Genomic DNA, 26,959 nt, shown 5'->3' on the forward strand with positions numbered 1-26,959 from the left:
TTGATTAAATTACAGATCTGTCCGTTCTCATCAGATGAATACAAGTGAACTTGAAAGTTCACTGTTGCACCGATAACCTAAATGCTATCTTTTATAGATAACTGGCTGAGTACCCGCCTTTGCCCATATATGCGTTTATTCCCATCCTCTATTAGTCCACCTACTCCCCCCTCTCTCTGTCCTGACCTTCGTCCATCCACTTCTCCCCACTCTCTGTCCATCACCTCCCACCTCTGTCCATCTGCTCCATCCTCCTGTGTCCATCTCCTCCTATTCCATATCCTTCGCTATCTCAGTCTAACTCCTCCTTCCTCGTGTCTCCGTCTATCTCCTCCACCCCCTCCTCTCTGCACATCTCTTCCTCACCATATCTGTTCATCTCCTCCTCCTCCTTCCTTTCTCTATCCATCTGCTCCCCTTTTCTCTGCCCATTTCTCTCCCTTTCTGTCCATCTCCTCCTCCTCTGTCAATTTTCTTCTACTGCTGCGCCCATGTCTTCCCCCATTCCATCTCCTCCTGCCCTTCTCTTTGTCCATCCCGCTCCCCTCCCCCTCCCCCTCACCCTCGCCTTCTCCTGCTTTATCTCCTTCTCTCCCCTCTCTCTCTCAGTTCATCTTCCTCCTCTCTCTATCCATCTGCTCTCCCCCCCCCCTGCATCTCACCTGTCCTGCCCCCTCTGTTTATCTGTTGATCTGGTCCATCCTCCTCTGTCCATCTCCTCCTCGACCATCTAATTCCATCCTCTCGTCCTCTCTCTGACCATTTCCTCCCCATTCTCTCTGACCTATTTCTGCCCGTCTCCCCCTTCCCCCTGTCGTCCTCTCCCTTCTCTCTTCACATTATTACTGCCACCTCTACAGGCGGATGGTTGTTCTTACCCCTACAGTATTTCTCTCTAGATTGTAACTAATCTGTGCGCCAAATTTCGTTGAAGTCGTTCCAGGAGTTCACGATGAGATTTTTACCCATTGCTTTGCCCATGTACGAACATGTCAAAGGTGTTTCACATATATTTAACATATTTCACACGTGTTTGGCATATGTTTCACCTGTATTTCCAGCGAACTGAAGTTTCTTTTCCACGCAGGTCAATGTCTCTGACGTCCTATCTCCTGAGCTACGCGTCGTATAATGATTCGATTTGGCAGTTATATCCAGTCGTAGATGGGTTTACTGACTACGATACGTTTTGTTAGTAGGTTTAGTAGTAAAGAAGTAATAAATTAAAGCGTCATGCATGATGTGGAAGTTTTTCACACATCTCAGTGTTTACGACTTCGTATCGTCTGAATTATATGTCATACAGTAGTATTTTTTTCTAGCTACATTTAGCGGCATATATAGATAATGTCTGCAAATTGTGTTGCGAATAGAGTTAGTAGTAAAGAAGCAATAAATTATAACGACATGTCGGATGCGCCAGTTTTACTGCACCAACAGCGAAAATACAATAAGCCTAAACTATTTTCCTTTCATCATTTTGTGACGGGTGTCATCGAGAAAATGTTTCGTCAAGGTTCGAAATTATGTAAAAAGATTTTTGCAAGTCGCCAAGTGCTTTCATTCTCAAATACTGGATGAATAAAGTGTATCCGAATGTAATGTCCTATACTGCTTTTCCACCCCTGTCGCCACACCTTCGATAGGCAGGTGGTTCTCATCCCGACAGAGATGATTTCGAGACAGTAAGTTATGATTGTACCAAGTTTGGTTGAAATTGGTCCATGGGTTTAGGAGAATATGTGTAACATACACGCGTACATACGTAGAACCATTTTTATAAAATATATGGATGGTTAGCGAATTCGTAATATCATAAACATTTGGTGGTGATCCGTCCGTCGGATGGTGACGTTCAGCCTGAATTGGAGCTATTTGAGAGGAGTAGGCGTCAACTTTCACCCTCATCATCAAAGCTTCAGACGTACCGCAAGGGGGTGTTGTAGGACTATTACTTTTCACTCAGTGAATAATGTCGAAAATTCCATAAGGCAATTCGCCAACGATGATTTTGTATACAGAGAAGTCGCAACGTTGGAAAATTGTAGCGAAAAGCAGAAAGACCTGTAGAGGATTGGAGATTGGTGCAGGAATTGTCAGTTGGCCGTCAACGTATGAAACTATAACTAAGTGCACATAAACAGATGGAAAGACCAGTTATTTTATAATTACAGGATTGCCGAAGAATCGGTGGAAGAAGTCATATACACTAAATATTTGTAGCTGTGCGTTCTGACCAAAGTTGAACGGCCACTTAAAACAAGGTAAGGAAAAGCGCCTGACTGAGCAGTGTAAGAATGCCCAGGTACTGTAGTTCATCCACAAAGGAAGTGCCGTACAAAACACTTGTTCGATCAGTACTTAATAGTGCTCATTAGTCTGGGTGCCATACCAGACACGACTGATAAACAGTTTGGATCCAAAGAAGTGGGGTACATTTTGTCACAGGTTCATTTACTTAGTGAGAATGCGTCAAGAAGATATTCATGCAACCCTTGTGGCAGACAGTGCTAGACAAACGAGTACTGACGGTGTGTTTTACTGTCAAAATGCCGAGAGGGTACGTTCAAATGGTTCAAAGGCTCTGAGCACTATGGGACTCAAGTCCTGAGGTCATCAGTTCCCTAGAACTTAGAGCTACTTAAACCTAACTAACCTAAGGACTTCACACACATCCATGCCCGAGGCAAGGTTCGAATCTGCGACCGTAGCGGTCGCGCGGTTCCAGACTGTAGCGTTTAGAACCGCTCGGCCACCCCGGCCGGCGAGGGTACGTTCCTAGAAAAATCAACCGATGTATAGCTTCCGCTGAGGTATTCTCGCGAAAATGCCACTAAGGCAAAATCAGCTTCGGATCCACGCGGGGGCTTACCACAATAACTGCTCCGCTCGCGGACTGTTGGCGACCGTAACGAGGAAGAAGTGACAGTGGACCACAAAGTACCCTTTGCCTTACACCGTAAGGTGGCTACGGAGTATAGATATAGATGTAAATAATCTAAGACACAACCATGGTGTAGGAATGGGCTGTTCTGTATGAGATAAGAAAACTAGAGTTCGAGTCTCGGTCGGGCACACAGTTTTAATCTGCCAGGAAGTTTCATATCAGCGCACACTCCGCTGCAGAGTGAAAATCTCATTCTGGAAGAAAACTAGTTTTTTAGATTAGGCAGCTTAACAGCCCCTCGGGACTCCTAGCCAACAGAGACATACGAATTGTTCTCTCCTTGTGCTGAAGCGTAGCTGCTGGTGGACATCGTTCTAAGAAGAGGACACTCAAATCCATAGTGGTTGCTTTTGAGAATTGATTTACTGAATATCGAGGTGAATATATTGTTAAAAAATTGGTTCACTAATTAAGTAAATTCCATGAAATCCTGTGGCGACGAAACATGTTGATTCAGAAACGGCATCGACATCGTTACAAGGTAGGTGACAGGGAATTTTTACTAACTTTTATTCTGACGTGATGATGACACTGTTGTTGAGGTTTTTCTTCTGATTTTTTTATATTTTTTCACGAACTGACTTTCCATGCACTGCAGATACTCGTGAAAAGATAATTCTCCTAATGAAGGTATGTGATTTCGAAACGCGTGTTAAATAATTCGTGCTGTTGCATTATGGGTTTGAGGGATTGAGCCTGCATTTTAACTTGTAAGTGGAACACAACTGCGGCCTCGGAAACAAAATGGGCATCATCAAAGTTTCAGGAGATTACAAAGCTGTGCGCGATAGTCCATGAACACATACCGCAGGGAAGCGTTGGAGTCGCTTCTGCGGACGTACATCAAACAGCAATGCGATTCCCAGTATTATCGCGCCAGTTACAGGAGTTGTGACGGCTTCACTAACAGCACGTCGACAGTCAGACTGCAATTACTGCGCCGCGCAGCAACGACCGGCGCCTAAAGCGCCGACAGAGCGACTGCCGCACAACGACTGCGGGACGCTCTGGAGCAAACTGCAGGGGCGGCGGGGCAAACCGATGCTGACGACAGTATCGCTAGCACCGAAACTGCGTATCACCCACAAAATACCCACCCCTTTACAAATATATGTTTGATGTCTGTCGCTCGCAATTTCAAAACTTTTTCAGATCTCGTCAGCAAATAACTGTTCCCCTGCAATTAATACTGGGCACAGGTTAAACGATTCTACGTAGAAGAGAGAAAAACTGCTCACAAAATTCCAGTTGCAAAATAAATGTTACACATAGTGTAGCGACCTGCCTGGAACACAATTAATTGCTTAATCGCAACGAGTTGTAAGAAATGGTCACACTAACACATGAAATACAGCTCCGAGAACATGATATCCAAAGAACAATGGGTTACGGTAGCACAATCAGTTCGAAGTGCCCAGCCTTTAGGAAATACCTAATAAATAATTCGACATTCCACGGTATGTCCACAAGATATGTTGCTAAATTCTCTACCCCTTTACATATATGTCTGATGTCTGTCGCTCGCAACTTCAGATTATTTCAGATCTCGTCAGCAAATAACTGTTCCCCTGCAATTAATACTGGGCACAGGTTAAACGATTCTACGTAGAAGAGAGAAAAACTGCTCACAAAATTCCAGTTGCAAAATAAATGTTGCACATAGTGTAGCGACATGCCTGGAACAAAATTAATTTCTTAATTGGAACGATTTATAAGAAACGATCACACCAACACACAAAATACAGCTCCGAGAGCATGACATTCAAAGAACGATGGGTTACGGTAGCACTATCGGTTCGAAGTGCCCAGCCTTTAGGAAATAACTAATAAATAATTCGACATTCTAAGGTATGTCCACAAGACATGTTGCTAAATTAAAAATTTAGTCACGTACTATAGAAGTATCACGAACCTGGACGTAATTTTGGGTGTGCCCTAAGTAAATTAACAAAATGGTTCAATAGGTAAGGATTCGAACCTGCGACCGTAGCGGTCGCGCGGTTGCAGACTGTAGCCCCTTTAACCGCTTGGCCACCCCGGCCGGCGTAAATTAACAACAATGAATCTACGTTTAACTGACAGTACTGCGAGTCACGTAAACTCAGGCATATAATTCGAATCATTTCGTGGTTACACCAATTATTTCGTTTTTCTGGATTATCTGGAGCGTGCGTTACGATTATGTGAGTCTTCGTGATGATTATGTTTTCTAGTTTGATAGAATTTCCCATGATGCTTTCTCTGTTGAAATCTTTTGTGTTTCTTATCCGCATTCCGGTATGGTTATGCAGACGTGATGTTATGTGTGTGTGTGCGTGTGTGTGTGTGTGTGTGTGTGTGTGTGTGTGTGTGTGTGTGTGTGTGTGTGTAAAAATACCTAAACTACACTCTAAGACAAATAAGAAAACAATGGGTAAATAAAATCACGCACCACGAAGGAGTTACGCAAACTGGTAAGAAAAGGATGTTAATACAGATATCAACGACAAATGCAGAACACTAATCTTTAGCGGCCTATGGATGAATGTGTGACACTGCAGCGCAATCTCACCGTCCAGGTAGCAACCATAGTAAACTGGGGACACATCGATACCAGGATGTAAAGTCTTTGCTAATTTCATTCCGTGTACTCAGTTTGACAGGCGTGTGAAAAATATGCCTAAATGCTCGCATTTGAGGGAAGACGTGTCTCTGGGCTCAAATAAGCCAGAGTAATCGGTTAATCGCTCGACATGTTTGGAGGAATGGATGAACCATGGCTGAACACAACGTCAAGAAGGAAGCGGTCGACGTTGTGGCCGAGCGGTTCTAGGCGCTTCCGTCCGGAACCACGCGGCTACTTCGGTCTCAAGATCGAATCCTGCCTGGGGCACGGATGTGTGTGATCTCCTTAGGTCAGTTAGGTTTACGTAGTTCTAAGTTATAGGGGACTGATGACCTCATATGTTAAGTCCCATAGTGCTTAGAGCCATATGAACCATTTGAAGCGGTCGACCTAAAGAGGTGACAGGATCGAGAAAACGTGAGAGGCACTCAAACCCATGGATTCATCGTTATCATTAGTCCGTGAGCAACTGGTGCTTCAGTGACTACCAGAACCATTGATAAACGGTTCACAGAAAGGGGGTTAGCTTGCGCCAACTACCACTGACCTCTTTACACACACAATCCCATTGGCAGTGGTATGGGCACATTCGGCCTAGAATAATAGTGACCGGAGCGGAATTGTCACCACTGATGAGTCCCGCTTCGAACTGTGCCGCGATGAAGAGTGAAGGTATGTCTGGAGGTGCCCCGGACAGTTGTGGATACCAACCCGAATGTCGCCCGGCGTATGGTCTGACAGCCAGGTTCAAAAAATGGCTCTGAGCACTATGGGAGTTAACCTCTGAGGTCATCAGTCCCCCGAGAACTTAGAACTACTTAAACGTAACTAACCTAAGGACATTACACACATCCATGCCCGAGGCAGGATTCGAACCCGCAACCGTAGCGATCGCGCGGTTCCAGACTGAAGCTCCTAGAACCGCTCGGCCTCCCCGGCCAGCGACAGCCAGCAATGACGGTCTGCAGTACTATTTCTTTTCGTAGCAGGACCCCATTGTTTGTCATCCGCGGCGCACTCACAGCACAGCGGTACATAAACGATTTCGAAACTCCGTTTTGTTGCCCTCCTTCCGCAGGTTATACGATCCTTTCAGTGGTTTTCGTCTAAGAGCGATCGGCTCGATTCTTTTTAAACACGCCTCATACTTTCCTAACGGCCTCGGTGCAGCCTTATTTAATCCAACTACATTCCGTCACCCGTGTTGACGATCTTGAAAAACCTTTTAACGGCACTATCCATTTCGTTCAACTGTTACTCCAGGTCGTTCGCCGTCTGTGACAGAATCACATTATCATCTGCAAAACTAAAAGTTTTTATTTCGTCTACCTGATCTTTAATTCCCCTTCCAAGTTTCTTCTTGGTTTCCTTCACAGCTTGATGAAAGCACAGATTGAATGACATCGGGGATAGGGTACAGCCCTGCCTCACACTATTCATAAATACGGCTTCCCTTCCATGTCCTTCAACTCTAATAACTAGAGTCTGGTTTCTGTACAAGCTGTAAATAAGCTTTCGCTCCCTGCTTTCTTCTTAACTTCAAAGCTTTCTCTAGCTCTACAGATACCATAAATAATTGTTTGCCTTTCTTCGACCTTTTTCCCACATTTCTCTAGAGCCCAAACTGATCTTCCCCAAGTATGGATTCGGTTGATTTTCCCATTTTTCTGTGAATAGCTCATAGCAGCATTTTGTAACCATGACATGTTAAACTGATGGTTTGGCAGTATTCACACCTGTTACCACTCTCCTTCCTTGGAATTGAAATTGTTACATTCTTCCTTAAGTCTGAGCTTATTTCCCTTGCCTCATATATCTTGCTCACCAGGTAGAATAATTTGGTTATCTCAGTAATTCTAAGGGAATGTTTACTCCAGGGTCCTTGTACGCCCTTACGTCTCTCAGAGCTCTGTCAAATTGTTCACACAGTATCATATCTCTCATTTCATCGCCCACTACTTCACATCTTCTTTCTGTAATATTGCCCTTAAGGTTTTTCCTCTTGTATGAACCCTCTTACGTTCCTTCCAAATTTTAGACTTTGCTTCATTATCTAGTGCTGACTTGCCATCTGTGCTGTTCTTGACATTCATGCAGCTCCTTCTCTTTACTCTGGAGGTGTCTGTAATTTTCCTGCAGGTGACATCTTTCTCCTGGCCATGCATGCTTCTAGAATCTTACTTTTGCCCTCTAGCCACTCCTGATTACCCTTTCTGCATTTTCCGTCAATCTCACTTGTTTAGACGTTTGTGTTCCATTTCGCCTGCTTCATTTGCTGAATTTTTACGTTTCTCCTTTCTTTAATTAAATTCAATAACTCATGTGTTATCCAGGGATTCCTACAAGACATTTTCCTTCTATCTATGTGACACTCTAATGCTTCGCTATTTCAACTATCAAAGCTACCCATTCATCCTCTATTGTACTCCTTTGCCATGTTTTAGTGCGACGTTGCATAACGCTCCCTCAGAGACTCTCAACCACGTCTGGTTCCTTCAGTTTATTCAGGTTCTATTTAAATAATTTCCTACCTTTTTGTAACTTCTTTGGTTTTACTCAGCAGTTTATAACCAATACATTGAAGTCTACATCTGCACTTGGAAATGCCTATCTGAATAGTTTCCCTTATCACATCATACATTCTTTCATTCTATTCACCATCTGGAGAGCTAGTTGGCATATAAACATCTAGTACTGTGGCTGGTGTTGGTTTTATATTTGTCTTGACTATTTCATATTTGTCTCAGCTATGATAACGCGTTGACTGTGCTGTTTATAGTGTAAGTAGGCTGTTTAGGTTTTTATGTTGGTAACGCCATGTAGCACTCTGTATGAAAATCACTGACTGTGGCTGATTTGCATTGTTGGAATTTGCTATTGTAGTGTTGGGCAGATGGCTGTTAACAGCGCGTAGCGTTGCGCAGTTGGAGGTGAGCCGCCAACAGTGGTGGATGTGGGAAGAGAGATGGCAGAATTTTGAGAGCGGATGATCTGGACGTGTGTCCGCCAGAAAGAGTAAATTTGTAAGACTGGATGTCATGAACTAATATATATATTAAGACTTTTGAACACTATTACGGTAAATACATTGTTTGTTCTCTATCAAAATCTTCCATTTGCTAACTATGCCTATCAGTAGCTAGTGCCTTCAGTAGTTAGAATCTTTTATTTAGCTGACAATATTGGCGCTCACCGTATTGCAGTAGTTCGAGTAACGATTTTTGTGAGGTAAGTGATTCATGAAAGGTATAGGTTATTCTTAGTCAGGGCCATTCTTTTGCAGGGATTATTGAAAGTCAGATTGCGTTGCGCTAAAAATATTGTGTGTCAGTTTAAGCACAGTCATTTATAATTTTTTTAAGGGGACGTTTCATAGTAGTAGCTAGCCCGCGTTCCTATTGTCTTATCCATTATTAGGCGCACTACTGTTTGATTTTGTATTGATAAACGTGTACCGACGTGACCAGAAGTCTAGTTCTTACTGCCGCCACACTTAATTGATTCCCACAGTACGTAAATTCAGCTAGCCATTTTCATTTTTAATTGTGGCAGTCCAAAAAAAACCAAAGACGGATGGAGAAAAGCAAAAAAACTGTTAGTTGTCTTAAAGTAACCACCACAACTGACAGTGTGAGACAAGACGTTTAATGCCTTCCTGTAAAGACGTCTACTGTTGCCCATGGAACCATGACAGCTCCCAAGCATACCGCATGTCGTCCGGAGCAAATGCATGGCCACAATGTTTTCTTCAGGGCTCCAAATACACATAAATCGCTCGGGAGGAGATGGGGACTGTTTGGAGGATGTATGAGGGCTTCCCAGCGAAACTTCTACAGCATATTCGTAACCATCTTGGTAACATGTAGCGGGCACTTTCCTTGCTTTTTTTAAATTGTTCTCTAAGCTCCTCTGCGACATTATCACTTCTGGAGAATTCAGTACGAATGTATTTAAATGTCATGACCTGTGAACAACTTCTAAATCCGTTTCCAGTTTGCATGTAATTCGTTCCACAGACATGGTCATGCATTTCGATTTTTGAGGGGATTTGACCATGTTTGGGTTTATGGCTGCCACCTTAAATACATGCAAAAAATTCTACAAGTTATTTTGACAGTTCGCTAGCAGAGTTGCATCATCAACGTAACAAATGATTTTTCTTTCTACAATCACTGCTAGTCCTTGCCTCTTTATCGTTTAATCCATGACTATAGTAAAAAGTAGCGGTCTCACAGAATCACCTTATCCAACACCACTATTAACTTGTATAAAACTAGTTAATCTAGAAGCAATTTTCGCCTGCATGCAGTTTTTGGAACAAATGTCTTCAATCGTTTTTATTATGTTGGAAGTAATGCTTAGATTGTAGAACAGGTTTACCACATCTGTTAAATGAATTCCATCAAAATCCTTCCGTAAGTCATTAAAATAAAAATTAGCTGGTCTGTTTTATTAAGTGGATCTCTCTACAACATGCCTATGGGTTAATATTGCACCTGTGTATTATCTACCTGGTTTAAAACAATACTACACCTCTGCGAGAGTTATAATGTATTTTTATTTTATTTCCTATCATTTATTTTATGAATTTAGGAATAAACTGAGTAGATTTATCTCTTTCCTATAGGGTATTACTTAGCTGCAAAAGGTGTTCCGTGCTTCGTAGACATATTGGACAGCCTGCGTTGATACACCAACAAATCGCTTAACTTCACTGAAGGTGTAGTCGTGGACACTTTCATAAATTTCTGCCATTCTGTGACATTTGTATATTATTGCACTGATTCCATATAACAGACACGCATACACGCCTCTTCAGTTCCTTGATCCATCGCAGGTGATGAGCTTCAGACAAGGTTGGTACCAGTTCTACACAATCTACCGTCCTCCAATGCTGTTTCAAGGGGGTGTCTAATATTTTGTTTGTTGCACTTATTTTATTTGTATGTATCCTGCTAGTCGTCCACGGCGATGGAAAGGCTTTGTGCGGTTCACCGCCGTGACATTTCCTTGTGGCGTGCTCATGACGTCACGCGGTTAGGGGAATCCCCCGAGCGCGCTGGAGCCGGCCGGCGTTGCGTGCGCGGCCGCCGGCTGCATTGGCGGAAGCGGCGCCGCCCCAGGGGCATTACGGAACGGCGCTGAGCGCTGAGTGGCCCGGGCACGCGACGCGGTCTTCTTCCTGTAACTCGCTGGTCCGATGAGACCTCTTCCACGATGACGTACGGCTTGTCGGCAGGCGCCGAAGAGGCGTGAGCAGCAGGTGGAGACGCCCTGGAGCGAAGGCATCGCGTAACCGTTTCCGGTCTTCTGACGTACCCTGCCGTTTCCTCTTCCTGGTCCGGTGATGTTGTTGCTGCAGGGTCAGCACAACAATAAACGGTAATAATACAATTACCCAGCTGGACACTGTAGAATCTAAGATCAGTTGAATGACATATAAAGTGTATGAGATTGTTTGTGCCTACCACTGGGTACTGGGGGCACTGGGGTTTGGCGGAGTTGTTAAGGAACAGAGTATTGCACGTACTTTCCATTGCAAAACATTCTCGACCATAGCAGAAAAATAATATCAGAGGCGTTCAATAACTAATGCAACTTTTTTTTCTCGAACAGTCTCAGCTGAACAAAATGTATTTGTTTTAGGACATCGTAGAATATTCCCGCTTCAGCCCCTAAGTTTCACTGAGTTCCGACGAAAGGTGGCGGCGATATACGTAGCCTTCCGAATGACGTCTGTAATGGAGGTGCATTCCATGCAGAGAGCAGTCATTGAGTTTCTTTTGGTGAAAAACCACAGAATCTTAGGTATTCATAGGCGCATGCATAATGTCTACTAAGACATGCCAGTGAACAAAAGCACGGTGAGTCGTTGGGCGAGTCGTCTGTCATAAACGCAATAAAGTACCGTAAACCTGTCCGACCTTCCGCGTGCCGGTCGGCTGCACACAGCTGTGGCTCCATTTTGGACCTCTCAATCGAGATGATCGACGGATCACAATGAAACCTCTCGCTGGACAAGACTCGAGACTCAGAGGACCATAGACACGGGTTCCCAGGTAGATGCCGCGTTTTTTGACTTCCGCAAAGCGTTTGATACAGTTCTCCACAGTCCTTTACTGAACAAAGTAAGAGCATATGGACTATCAGACCAATTGTGTGATTGGATTGAAGAGTTCCTAGATAACACAATGCAGCATGTCATTCTCAATAGAGAGAAGTCTTCCGAAGAGTGATTTCAGGTGTGCCACAGGGGAGTGTCGTAGGACCGTTGCCATTCACAATTTATATAAATGACCTTGTGGATAACATCGGAAGTTCACTGAGGCTTTTTGCTGATTAGTATATCGAGAGGTTGTAACAATGGAAAAGTGTACTGGAATACAGGAGGATCTGCAACGAATTGACGAAAGGTGCAGGGACTGGCAATTGAATCTCAATGTATACAAGTGTAATGTGCTGCGAATACATAGAAAGAAAGATCCTTTATCATTTAGCTACAATATAGCATGTCAGCAACTGGAAGCAGTTAATTCTATAGTAAATCAGATGCCAGACTGAGATTCATTGGAAGAATCCTAAAGAAATGCAGTCCGAAAACAAAGGAAGTAGGTAACAGTACTTGTTCGCCAACTGCTTGAATTCTGCTCACCGGTGTGGGATCCGTACCAGATAGCATTGATAGAAGAGATAGAGAAGGTCCAATGGAGAGCAGCGCTATTCGTTACAGGATCATTTAGTAATCGCGAAAGCATTACGGAGATGATAGATAAACTCCAGTGGAAGACTCTGCAAGAGATACGCTCAGTAGCTTGGATTTCGAGAACATACCTTCACCGAGGAGTCAAGCAGTATATTGCTCCCTCCTACGTATATCTCGCGAAGAGACCATGAGGATTAAATCAGAGAGATTAGAGCCCACACAGAGGCATATCGACAATCTTTCTTTCCACGAACAATACAAGGCTGGAATAGAAGGGAGAACCGATAGAGGTACTCAAAGTACCCTCCGCCACACACCGTCAGGTAGCTTGCGGAGTATGGATGTAGATGTAGACAACTGGACGTCTCTGCTGGCAGTGCTCGCAGACTCATCCAATAATTTGGATACTCAAAGACATGTCTGTTGGGTTTCTCGCCGCCTGACAGAAGACCATGAAAAGCAACGAAGGACCAACTGTGCGGAATAGTTTACGCATTATCAAGCTGTTAGTGACAACTTTTTGGGGAACATCGTCACAGACTTCAATATCGACCAGTAGAGTGGTACCATGCAGGCCCTCCCAAAAAGGTGACCTAGGGGCGTCTTATTGAACGGTAAAAATGTGAATCTCGTGTGACTAGGGCCTCAGTCAGACACACAGTTAGCCGGGTGCAAGTGTTTCGATTTGACGCCACTCTGGCGACTTGGACGTCGATGGGAATGAAATGATGATGATTAGAACAACACAACACCCAGTCCCTGAGCGGAGAAAAATCCGACCCAGCCGAGAATCGAATCTGGTCCCTTATGTTTGACATTCTGTCGCATTGACCACTCAGCTACCGGGGGCGGACATTGAAAGGTGATTATGTTGAAAATTAGGGTTTTGTAGCCAAAAGAGTGCGGGATAATATGGTGTATTTGAATCCTGAATAAAACGAACCTGTTATTAGAGAAAAGGATTGCATTACTTATTGAACGCCCCTTTCTGCTATTGAATTCCTTGGAATTGCCAGGACCAATGTCTTCTCACTAGTAATAATTGTACCTTAATACTAAACGTAGTATACTTTTTTTGTTTTGAATCATCAGTCTACTGATTGGTTTCATGCGGCTCGCCAAGAATTTCTCTCCTGCGCCAACCTCTTCATCTGAGAGTACCACTTGCAACCTACGTCCACAATTATCTGCCGGATGAATTCCAATCTCTGTCTTCCTCTACAATTTTTGCCCTCCTCAGCGCCCTCTAGTACAATGGACGTCTTAACAATGCCCTATCATCCTGTACCTTCTTCTTGTTAGTGTTTTTCACATACTCCTTTCATTTCCGATTCTGCACAGAGCCTCCTCATTCCTTACCTTATCAGTCCACCTAATTTTCAACATTCGTCTGCAGCACCACACCTCAAATGCTTCGATTCTCTTCTGTTCCAGTTTTCGCAGAGTCCATGTTTCACTAATGAAATTCGTTATAAATAATCCATCTCAATTCACGAAGAATAGTGATGTTCACACGTACAACACCAGAAGGAGAAATGACCTTTCCTATCCGTTATTGAAGCTGTCAGTTGCTCAAAAAGGAGTACGTTATTCAGTAACAAAAATCTTTGAACATTTGCCCAACAACATAAAGTGTCTGGCAGGTAGCAGATCAAGTTTTAAATCTAGCTTAAAATCGTTTCTTTTGAACAACTCTTTCTATTCCATGACGAGTTTCTGTTTCAGAACTGGTAAAAAATAAAATTGTACCTCTAAATGTAGTTGCATTTGTAGAACTAAAAATTCCAGCAACATTAATTTTAGCACTTTTCATGTGCGTATATATATCTTCTAATCTGACTTGTTCCACAGCGTATCAATAAAATAATCATAAAAATGATCTACGAAACGTGACGTAACTAAACTAATTACCACACAATGATGTGCCCCAAATGTACATTCTCAAAAGTTTCTTCCTCAAATTAAGGCCTATGTTTGATACCAGTAAACTTCTTTTGTTCATGAATGTTCTTTTTGCCAGTGCTTGTCTGCTTTTGCTGCTCTCCTTGCTTCGTCCGTTAGTAGTTATTTTGCTTCCTAGGTAGTAGAATTCCTTAACTTCATCTACTCTGTGACCATAAATCCTGATATTAAGTTGTTCGCTGTTCTCATGTCTGCCACTTCTCATTACTGTCGTCTTTATTCGATTTACTCTCAATCCATGTTCCGTATTCGTTAGACTGTTTATTCCATTCAGCATACCATGCAATTTCTTTTCTCCCTCATTCAGGATAGCAATGTCATCAGCAAATCGTATCATTTATATCCTTTCCCTTTGAATTTTAAATGGATACCTGAACTTTTATTTTATTTCCACGATTGCCTCTTCGATGTACAGATTGAACGGCAGGGGCGAAAGACTACGTCTTTGTTTTACACCCTTTTTAATCCGAGCACATCGTTATTGATCGTCCATTCTTATTATTCCCTCTTGACTCTTGTACATATTGTATACTACCCGACTCTCTCTATATCTTTTCATTATTTTTCTCAGAATTTCGAACGTCATGCACACTTTTACATTGTCGAGTGCCTTTTCCAGGTTGACGAATCCTATGAACGTGTCTTGATTTTTCTTTAGTCTTGTTTCCATTATCTGCCGCATCATCAGAATTGCCTCTCTTGTGTCTTTGCCTTTCCTAAAGCCAAACTGATCGTCGTCTAACACATCCTTAGTTTTCTTTCCCATTCTTCTGTATATTATTCTTGTCAGCAACTTGGATGCATGAGCTGTTAAGCTGATTGTGCGATAATTCTCACACTTGTCAGCTGTCTTTGGAATTGTGTGTATGATATTTTTCCCAAATTCAGTTGATATATCGCCAGACTCATACATTATACACACCAACGTGAATAGTCTTTTTTTTTCTTTTTTGCCACTTACTTTAGTGATTTTATAAATTCTGATGGACTGTTATCGATCCCTTCTGCTCATTTGATCTTAAATTCGCCATAGATCTCTTAAATTCTGCTTCTAATACTGGATCACCTATGTCTTTTAAATCGACTCCTGTTTCTTCTTCTATCACATCAGACAATTTTTCCTCCTCATAGAGGCCTTCAACGTACTGATTTAACCTATTTGCGCTTGCCTCTGAGTTTAACAGTGGAGTTCCTGTTACACTCTTAATGTTACCATCGTTGCTTGTAATGTCACCCAAGATTGTTTTGACTTTCCTATATGCCGAATCAGTCCTTCCGACTATAATTTCTGTTTCGATTTCTTCACATATTTCATGCATCCATTTCGTCTTAGCTTCCTTGCACTTCCTATTTGTTTTATTCCTGAGCAACTTGTATTTCTGTATTCCTGAATTTCCCTGAACTTTTTTGTACTTACTTCTTTCATTGATCAGCTGACGTATTTCTTGTGTTACCCATGGTTTCTTTGCAGTCACCTTCTGTGTAACTATGTTTTTCTTTCCAGCTTCTGTGACTGTCCTTTTTAGAGATATCAAATCATCTTCAACTGTACTGCCTACCGGACTATTCTTTTTTGAGGTATCTACAACTTTCAAGCGTATCTCGTCGCTCCTTAGCACATCCTTATTCCACCTCTTTGCGTATTGATTCAGCCTATTCTCATCACTAATAAACTGTGATCTGAGACTATCTCCGCTTCTGGGTACGCCTTACCATTCAGAAACTGATTTCGGAATCTCTGTAATCTATCACAAATCTTCTAGTATCACCCGGCCTATTCCAAGTATAGCTCCTCCTTTTGTTGTTCTTGAACAGAGTATTCGCTATTACTAGCTGAAATTTAATACAGAATTCAATTAGCCTTTCTCCTCTCTCATTCCTTGTACCAAGCCCATATTCTCCTGTAATCTTTTCTTCTACTACTTCTCCTACAGCTCCATTCCAGTCCCCCATGACTTAGATTTTCATCTCCCTTTGCGTATTGTATTACCCTGTCAATATCTTCTTATACTTTCTCTTCAGCTTCAGCTTACGAGGTCGTCATGTATACCTGAACTATCGTTGTCGGTGTTGGTTTGCTGGCGATTCTGATAACCCTATAACTGAACTGTTCACAGTAACACATTATCTGTCCCACCTTCCCATTCATAACGAATCCTAACCCTTTATACCATTTTCTGCTGCTGTAGGTATTACTCTTTACTTATCTGACCAGAAATCTTTTTCTTCTATCCATTTCACATCAGTCAACCGTACTATATCTAGATTGAGCCTTTGCATTCCCATTTTCAGATTTTATAGCTTCCCTACCACATTCAAGCTTCTGACATTCCACGGACCGACTAGTAGAACGTTGTCCTTCCGTTGATTATTCAATCTTTTTTTCATGGTCACCTCTCTCTAGGCAGTCCCCTCCCAGAGATCCCAATGGGGGACTTTTTTCGGAATCTTTTGGGAATGGGGAGATCATCACGACACTTTTTCAATTACAGGCCACATGTCCTGTGGATAAACGTTACATGTCTTTAATGCACTGGCTTCCATTGCCTTCTGAACCCTCATGCTGTTGATCATTGCTGGTTCTTCCTTCTTCAGGGGCAGTTTCCCACCCTAAGGACAAGAGAGTGCCCTGAACCTTTAGCCCCTGTTCCGCCCTCTTTGACGAGCCCGTTGGCAGAATGAGGGTGACTTCTTATGCCCGAAGTCTTCGGCCGCCAATGCTGATTATTAATCAAAGAGGTGGCGGGTTTCGAACTCGATCCGAGGATGTTTTGATTATGAATCAGAGACGCTACCCCTAGACCACGGGTGACTAGTATCCTAGTGTCAATGATTTTCTGGACATTTGCCCTTGTGATAAAGTATGTTTCTGGGTCTAAAAAGTTTACGTTCTGCAGGTGATTAACTACGTCTATGTAGCTACTGAAGACGTAACCGGAGCAGCAGACAAAAGTTAGACACAGAAACATGCTGTAGAGCGAGACGTAATGTCAGCAAGGATATACACACCTGATCTGAAAGCCTGCACTCTATGCCTAAATTTGCTGTTAACTTCCGCCTGAATATATATTAGTTACTCATGGAGGCCACTCTGCCAGTATGCCTAACTGAATTAAATGTTCTTTCCAGATTAATGTTACTCAATGACCTCTCTGTAAAAGCAACCGCATATTTTAGTCATAATATAAAGGCTCTTGATCAAAGCACATCGGTGTCCGCTCCTTAGCTGCGTGATCAGGGCAGCTGGCTGTCGCCGGTGCGATCCTAGTTGGATTCCCCAAAGTGCCAGCGCCTTCTTTTCCTTGAAGGCAGGTCTTGAAGTCTGAAGCCAAGTGCACTCAGCCTCATGATGCCAGTTGAGGAGCTACTTAACCGAGCAGTAGCAGCTCTGGGTCACAAAAACTCACAACGGACAGGAGAGGGGAATGCTGAATTCACATCCCTCCATACAGCATCCAGTGGCATCTTTGACACAGGAGTACATCGGTTCGATACTGCTGGAGGGGACTGACAGCAATATGGCGACCATGCACAGAGCTGCAAGGTGGATGAAGATAGCAAGATCTACTGTTTGGGCTGGACATGCAAACTAATTTTTGAACACAGGAATTCCGGCAAAAAGTGCACATACTGTAAATGACTTCAAAAGTATCTAAGATACGAAGTGAAGAAAAATAATTCTGCTTAGCATGGGAGAGATCAGAGGAATAGTTGCGCCAGGGTTTTGCTACGAATGGAGAGATTACCTGCACACTGCAAGATGGTTTCCTGAGTCGACAGTAACCTCAGTGGCGTACGGAAGAAGAGCATCATTCTTCATTTAGAGGACCGCACGACCCATCTCCGATGTAGCACTGTCCGTCTAGAAGTGAACTCTTTCTCCACCACGAAACCCATTAGCCTTTCTTCACATAATCTCCTGCAATGGGTGGTCTCATGTTGCCACAGCTTTTGGCCTTTTAGTAGCACTCTTCCCATAGAAAGGACAAGAGAAAGGCAATTTTGCTCTGCTCTGTCACTGAAATATTCAACTTCTCGTACGAATATGTACTGCCGGCCGGAGTGGCCGAGCGTTTCTAGGCGCTTCAGTCTGGAACCGCGCGACCTCTACGGTCGCAGCTTCGAATCCTGCCTCGGGCATGGATGTGTGTGATGTCCTTAGGTTAGTTAGTTTTAAGTAGGTCTAAGTTCTAGGGGACTGATGACCGTAGCAATTGAGTCCCATAGTGTTCAGAGCCATTTTCGAATACGTACTTAAGGGCTTACTCTTACTTTCTGTCCTAACAAAAGGCTGTTATACGAAATTTCTCTGACAGGCAACGAAGAGGCTAGCGTCGATAATGTGTGCCATGATCTTAATCTGTTATCTCGTCTGATCACGACGTTGACCGTATTAAAAGTAAAGGTATAAATACGAGTACCTTATACTGCATCGGTATTACATGTCCATATGTATCACATGTCCATATGTATCACTATATCAGCACGTGTGTCAGCCACTACTTCTTCATTCGTAGATCGCGTCATTAGCCGGCAATGCTGCCACCGGTACTTAAACACCTGTACTTTCCAGAACATCCAAATGGGAGTGGTGGGAATTACTCAAATCCATACTACCTAGACAGGAAAAGGAACGAGACAGATTGCATTATTAAATAATTATTAGCAGTGTTTTATCCTATTTGTTCTGTTTAATCTTGGAGCTGTGTTGCAACCCGCTGGATAAGTTGGACTACTAGACCAAGTCACGTACCTCCAAACTTTCTGTTGGAGAACTCTGTTGGAATAAAGGATAACTTATGTCGATTAAAAAAAAAATCCATGTTCTTCTCGTAATAACGGTTGCCAAGATATACTGGGTGCCGCTTCACTTCCGTTTGATTTTTAATTTTGCATCGCAAATCTACAAGCCACAATTCAAAATGTAGTTTTGCAACAGTAGAGCAAGCGGCACTTACCGCCTGAACAAGTTGGGTCTTGCCCACTCATCTCGTATAGGGTGCTCAAAATGGGTCAAATGGCTCTGAGCACTATGGGACTTAACATCTGAGGTCATCAGTCCCCTAGAACTTAGAACTACTTAAACCTAACTATCCTAAGGACATCACACACATCCATGCCCGAGGCAGGATTCTAACCTGCGACCGTAGTGGTCACGCAGTTCCAGATTCAAGCGCCTAGAGCCGCTCGGCCACATCGGCCGGCGTATAGGGTGCCTAAGGGACGCTGTGTTCTCGGAATGTTATACAACAATTCATGCAAATAACATTAGTAGTTTTGTTTCTACAAAGCAGATTGAAAATACTTAACTTTAATGTACAAAGGTATCACAAGGGACGGGCGACATGCAACGTACATCCGAGTCCTTGCTATACGCAATGTTCCTGCAGGTTTAGGTTGGATTAAGTAGTACGTAAGCTTAGTGACCGATGATCTCAGCAGTTTGGCCCCATAAGACCTTACGACAAATTTCCAAATAATTCTATGCGGTCGTCCCACGGTGTCGTGATGACACCCTCTGGTTGCTGCTGCGGCAGCGCTGTCTTCAGGACCCGTGAATATGGGGGAAGAGAGACTGAAAGATAATGGTGTACATGACAGCGGCGAAGTTGATTTTGATGGGGGTGCCTCAAGCCATCTTGACCTGAAAGAAGATACATGCAAGCCGGCCGAAGTGGCCGTGCGGTTAAAGGCGCTGCAGTCTAGAACCGCAAGACCGCTACGGTCGCAGGTTCGAATCCTGCCTCGGGCATGGATGTTTGTGATGTCCTTAGGTTAGTTAGGTTTAAGTAGTTCTAAGTTCTAGGGGACTAATGACCTCAGACGTTGAGTCCCATAGTGCTCAGAGCCATTTGAACCAAGATACATGCAAGCGCACAAGTCGTCGGACGATCTCGCCTCGCGCCCACCGTCTGCTGCTGCTAAAAACCCTGTAAAAGAAAATATCAATGCGGCGCTAAGCGATACTTGCGGCCTTTCTTCGGCGCCGGATGCTGAGGAGGGTGGAGCAGGTGGAACAGTGTCCGATGGCGGTGGCCGTGAAGCAATTCCACCGGCGATGGTCCATCTACATCTACATTTATACTCCGCAAGCCACCCAACGGTGTGTGGCGGAAGGCACTTTACGTGCCACTGTCATTACCTCCCTTTCCTGTTCCACTCGCGTATGGTTCGCGGGAAGAACGACTGCGGGAAAGCCTCCGTGCGCGCTTGAATCTCTCTGATTTTACATTCGTGATCTCCTCTCGAGGCATAAGTAGGGGGAAGCAATTCGATACCTCATCCAGAACCGCACCCTCTCGAAACCTGGACAGCAAGCTACACCGCGATGCAGAGCGCCTCGCTTGCAGAGTCTGCCACTTGAGTTTGCTAAACATCTCCGTAACGCTATCACGCTTACCAAATAACCCTGTGACGATACGCGCCGCTCTTCTTTGGACCTTCTCTATCTCCTCCGTCAACCCGATCTGGTACGGATCCCACACTGATGAGCAATACTCAAGTATAGGTCGAACGAGTGTTTTGTAAGCCACCTCCTTTGTTGATGGACTAAATTTTCTAAGGACTCTCCCAATGAATCTCAACCTGGTACCAGCCTTACCTACAATTAATTTTATATGATCATTCCACTTCAAATCGTTCCGCACACATACTCCCAGATATTTTACAGAAGTAACTGCTACCAGTGTTTGTTCCGCTATGATCTAATCATACAATAAAGGATCCTTCTTTCTATGTTTTCGCAATACATTACATTTGTCTATGTTAAAGGTCAGTTGCCACTCCCTGCACCAAGTGCCTATCCGCTGCAGATCTTCCTACATTTCGCTGCAATTTTCTAAAGCTGCACCTTCTCTGTATACTACAGCATCATCCGCGAAAAGCCGCATGGAACTTCCGACACTATCTACTAGGTCATTTATAGAACTCGTAGGTGCGAACGATATGAAGCGAGAAACAGTTGCAGTGCTTGATCCCTGGTGTGTGCGGAGGGAAGTTTGGCCATATGCTGCTTGAATGTTCGAACAAAACGTTCCACTTCGACTTTTGACTGTGGATGGAACAGTGCACTAGTTAAATGCTGTAGGCCCTTGTCTGCAATAAACCAAAATTTCAAAGCATCAGAAACTTTATTAATAAATATTACTGTTTTTTTAAATGTTTTATTTAAAAACTAAAAATTTTATCACTGCGCAATATAAATCTTTATGCCGATGTTTTCCCCAGTGATTAGAGAACAGTGAGGAAGATCTGTCACAACAGAGACCTAATAAATACCGAAAAATACCGGCTATTCAGAACTAAAATACCGGTATCGATGTTAACAGGTCGGTTTTTCCCTTACCTTATTGCAAAGACCATCGCAGTATTTATATAACAAACCTGATGAAATGTACAGTAACCCTCACAAAATAACCAACTGTCTGATCCAGTTCTAGACTCTCTCTCTCTCTCTCTCTCTCTCTCTCTCTCTCTCTGTGTGTGTGTGTGTGTGTGTGTGTGTGTGTGTGTGTGTGTGTGCGGAGGTAAGTGAGCGAGAGAGCGAGCGTACATTGGCTTGAGTGGGCGATCACCGCGAGCGCGAGACCCCGGCACGAGAAACAGAATCGCAAAGTATGTATTCTCAAGTCCGCCTTCGCATCGAACTCCTCCTGCTCGCTGACTGTCATATTCCCGCCCCCGCCGTCTTCCGGCTGTTCTTGTAATAACAAAGGGTTAGTTTGAAGCTCCATCGAGTACAGTCGCTTTCTCCCGCCGTTCAGTTTTTACATCTTGTCCGCTCCAGCTGTTGCGGACAGACGTCGAGAAATGCGGCCAATTCTGGCGGAGCGTATTTCGCGTTCCTTACGCTTCAGGGGCGAGCTATTGGCATTTCCATCCCTTGCGGAACGGAGATAAGTAGACGCCGCCCCGACTCGCCGCGGCGGAGATATTCCGGCCAGCTGAGCGCGATGACTGCTGCCGACTGGTCGTGCGACTCCGCCACACCCCTCTGCGCGCTGGCTTCACAGACGCAGCAGAGCTGGGAGCTGGGCTGGGCGTGGCCATCTGCCGTGCAGTGTTTACTCTGCACAGTTCGGAGCGTCTAATTTAAGCTCTCTACGATACATAACTATCTTACGAATAATGCCTACATCTAACGATGAAGAACACGGCAAGTACCATAACCCGATTTCCCAGAAACTTCGCTCCGTGGAAGAGGAGTCAAAATAAGAGAACATGTGTCTCTGCTTATCCGTAGATACTCTACCGTTTCTGAGAAAGCGACTGTCAAAGATTTCGATGTCATTTAGATACCTTTTTGTGCACTATGATCTCAGCCCAACTGGTGACATACCGGCTACCGTCGCGGCCTCTCACATTTGCGTCTCGTGTTCGAAACCCGATTATTGCTTTTTATCTATTTTGAACATGTAACACGTCAGCCTCAGTTGCAAATAGAAACCAGTCTTTCCCCAGGTTTCAGCCAAAATAATTTGGCCTTCTTCAAAAGCCAGTGACACTAAACGATTGCATGCCAAAGTTTGGCCATGTCAAGTATAAAACTGTGGCACCGTAGTAACCAGTCATAAACCTAAATTACTTGGGCTGGAGAGAAACAGCAGGTCTCACTGCGGGGACGAGGTCGGTAGGCGGCGAGAGCTGCGCCGGAACTAACCGCGGCGAGCAGCTGCGTAACCAGCTTGGCTTGCGCTTGTGGAAATACAGGTACATAACAGTAGCTGTCTTTACATTAGGAATTGGATTAACATAACCATTAAAACCTTTAATGGCTTAATATATAAGAGAGCTTACTTCTGAGGAGAACGATACCCCTATAATAGATTCAGAGCCGCAAGAAAGACTAGCTATTACTCGGCAAAATTACTTCTCAATTTTGAATACATTGCTCAAACTTTATCTGGTTAATTAATAAACGTATGTGTGGCTGTTTACAGGAATGATCTGTAATATCGTGGAGAGTACATCAGTATGGCTGAGCATGAATAGAGGCAACAACGCCTAAAAACTTAAAAGTAGATGAATTTGGATTAACATAGCATTAGTAGCGGTATTGAAGATAGCATTAAACAAAAGTTGGATAGGGTAGTTAGAAACTGGGTAAGTATAGCGGATCATACAGGTAATAACTTAACATGATGTAACACGTTAATCGTGTTACTGAAGAAGTGTAAAGCTTAGTGTTACGTTTCCGAGGACCTTTTTATAAATTTGGCGTATAACGCCATACATACAATGGATCAATGTACGTGCACGTATATTGTGTGAAATCACATATTCTTAGTAAAACATAATGGTTGAAAGAAAAAAAGGCAGCAGTGCCTAAATATTTTGTACTTAAATAATAAGTTACTATCCAGATGTGTTAAACCGACATTGTCTAACACTAAGTAATGAAAGAACAGAAATTAACCATCAGTATCAGTAAGACTGGGGGTGCAACGCCACAGTTCAAATGGCTCTGAGAAGTATGGGACTTACCCTCTGAGGTCATCAGTCCCCTAGAACTTAGAACTACCTAAACCTAACTAACCTAAGTACATCACATACATCCATGCCCGAGTAACGCCACAGTCCTCTACTATATAAAAAAAATTTTGACTGACATTAGGTCAAATTTGCATTTAGGCAAATGCGTTTCTGCTTACAAATAATATTTTATATCAATGTGATTGGGCGCGTAACGCCACAGTCATAAAAAAATCAAGGTTACCTTTGCACACTTAAATATACATTTCTGCCTATGAATGAGAAGAAGAATATTGTCTCATTAACGTTACTTAACGGCTAATGGCATGATGAATTGGTATGTATCCCACAGACATATTCCAGACTGGGTACAAGTATACAGACTGGCTACAAGTAACAGATAATTAATATTTACAAGTGGGGTAAAAGACAGCAGCTGAAGGTAACTTTGATCTATTTTATTTCCTTCTTTTCTTTTATCTACCTAAGTTCGGTATAAGGTCACGACAAGAATGTTTCTTATTATGTTAGGTTGCACAAGGGCTTCATATTAATTGTAAAATTACAACTGGGTTATACAAAGTTTCATACATTTACTATGTAATACACACTGAAGGTCCAAAGAAACTGGTACACCTACCTAATATCGTCTAGGGCCATTGCGAATACGCAGAAATGCCGCAACACGACGTGGCATGGATTCAACTAATATCTGAAGTAGTGCTGGAGGGAACTGACACCACGAATCTTGCAGGGCTGTCCATAAATCCGTAAGAGTACGACGGGGTGGAGATCTCTTCTCAATAGCACGTGGCAACGCACCCTAGATATGCTCAATAATGTTCATATCTAGGGAGTTTGGTGGCCAGCGTAACAGTTTAAACTCTGTAGAATGTTCCTGGAGTCACTCTGCGGCAATTCTGGACGTGTGGGGTGTTGCACTGTCCTGCTGGAACTGAACAGGTTCGTCAGAATTCACAGTGAACATGAATGGATGCAGGTGATCAGACAGGATGCTTACGTATGTGTCACCTGTCAGAGTCGTGTCTAAACGTATCAGGGGTCCCATATCACACCAGCTGCACAGGCTCCACACCGTTACAGAGCCTCCACCAGCCTGAACAGTCCCCTGCTGACATGTAGGGTCCATGGATTCATGAAGTAGTCTCCATTCCCGTGCACCACCACCCGCTCGATAGAATTTGAAACCAGACTGATCCGACCGGTCCAGTCATCGACAGTCCAATGTCGGTGTCGACCGGGCCCGGCGAGGCGTAAAGCTATGTGTCGAGCAGTCATCAAGGGTATACGAGTGGGCTTTTAGCTCAGAAGGCCCATATCGATGATGTTTCGTTGAATGGTTTGAAACGTCCCCTTTGAACAATTATACATGACTGTGCTTAAACATTTCCTTGTTGAAAGCATACTGTGGAGCTCGTAGTTATCGTCCTCCGAAAGCTAAGTTCTGCAGAAGTCAATGCACTCACCACATGATAAACAAAAGTGAAATACTTTGCGTATAGATATCGTAGTTATTATGCTTATTGGCGTGATGAAGAAAGTACTGTACAGTAACGTATTGTTATGCCACGAAAAAGGCTGTCTCATTGTTGCTATACCACAAAAGTTACTACTAAAACATGTTTTTCTTCCTAGAAGAATTCAGAAAAACTGTGCAGATATAAAACAGATACACTGCAAAAGCAACATTGTAAATTGTCACTCATTAGTAGCGTCGTGATAACATCGTGTAGCTGTCACATAAACTAACCACTGTGTCCTCTGGTATCTCACAGAAAGTACTTTAAACCCAGAATGTATTTTCAAGTAAACCAAAATGTTGCATTAAAATCTCATTAGCAGTACCAGTATGTGTCCTAAGTATGTAAGCCTGATAGTCGTTACGTAATCGTGCAACTAACAAGCAAGAATGTACAACTAACAACACTGTGTCGTCTGTTCATTATAACAATGCAATCGTAATTTCTGTTTAAATAAGTTCTCTTGGTTCTTGACTGGATATTTCACTTCAAACATTGTTACATGTTAACAGATTCTAAATCTGACAAAGCATACTAGAAATGTGAAGTGAAAAGTTTTATGGCAAAGACAAAGTTAAAAAGCAGATTATCTTTCAATAAACGGTTTTACATGTGAAATGTGGTGTAAACCTTTACTCTTCCTAGTACGCAGAGTTTCAACTTCAACGCAATTATCATGTGGTATACGTCGGATTCTGTAAGGTCCATTGTAAACTAGAAAGAATTTGTGACTCAAGTGTTTCTTCTTATGTGACAATGAATGAGCTTTAATGAGAACTTTCTGACCAATATATAATATCTTTGCATTTGCTTTACCGTGTAGTTCTCTCCTTTTGTCTGCTGCAGATTTTATATTTTTAAGAGCCAAATCAATTATGTCTTTGTGTCGAAGTTTACGTGTATTCGGGAAAGGTACAAGCTCTCTGATTCTGTTCGGTGGTTCTTCATTCTTCATTACAAGAGTAGGTGGTAAAGCAGTGGAATCATGAGGCATTTCATTCAGCACATTTTGAAATAATTGTAGATATCTGTCCCAATGCTGATGCTTTCTGTGACAATAAAGTCTGCAAAGCTTATTGATTTCTTTCACAATCCGTTCAGACGGGTTGCAATGTGGTGAGTACAATGAAATAAAAACAGGTTTGATTTTATGATTCCGAAGCGTGCGTGACCAAACAGCAGATCTAAATTGCGGTCCGTTATCTGAAATGACTTTGGCAACGTGGCCAACTTCACGTAAGAAATTTTTAACAAAGGCGTTGGATACAGATCGTCCAGTGGCTTTACGTAACGGAGTGAAAGAAACAAATTTTGAAGTAAGTTCAACAGCGACTAGAACGTACGAAAATCCATTGGATGTTCTGACAAGCGGTCCCAAGAGATCAACAGCAGCAAATTCTTTTAATTTAGAAGGAATAATAGGAAACAACGGAGCACGATGTGAGACAGTAGATGGTTTCGCCTTTTGACAAAGTTTACAAATAGACAAGACTCTTCGAATTCTTTTTTCCATATTGTTAAAATAACAAGTCGTTCGAAGAATATGATAACATTTTCGTGGACCAAAATGTGCGTAGCTGAAATGAATGTACCAAATGAGCTTATTAACAAAATCGTCAGGAATGCAAAGTACCCATAGCTTGTCATCAACAGTGCAGCGTTTGAACAGTATGTTGTTTCTAACCACATAATAATGCCGAATCTGTGTGTGTGTCTTTTCATGCCATTTG

The sequence above is a fragment of the Schistocerca americana genome, chromosome 2 (assembly GCF_021461395.2).
Source record: "Schistocerca americana isolate TAMUIC-IGC-003095 chromosome 2, iqSchAmer2.1, whole genome shotgun sequence".
NCBI lineage: Eukaryota > Metazoa > Arthropoda > Insecta > Orthoptera > Acrididae > Schistocerca > Schistocerca americana.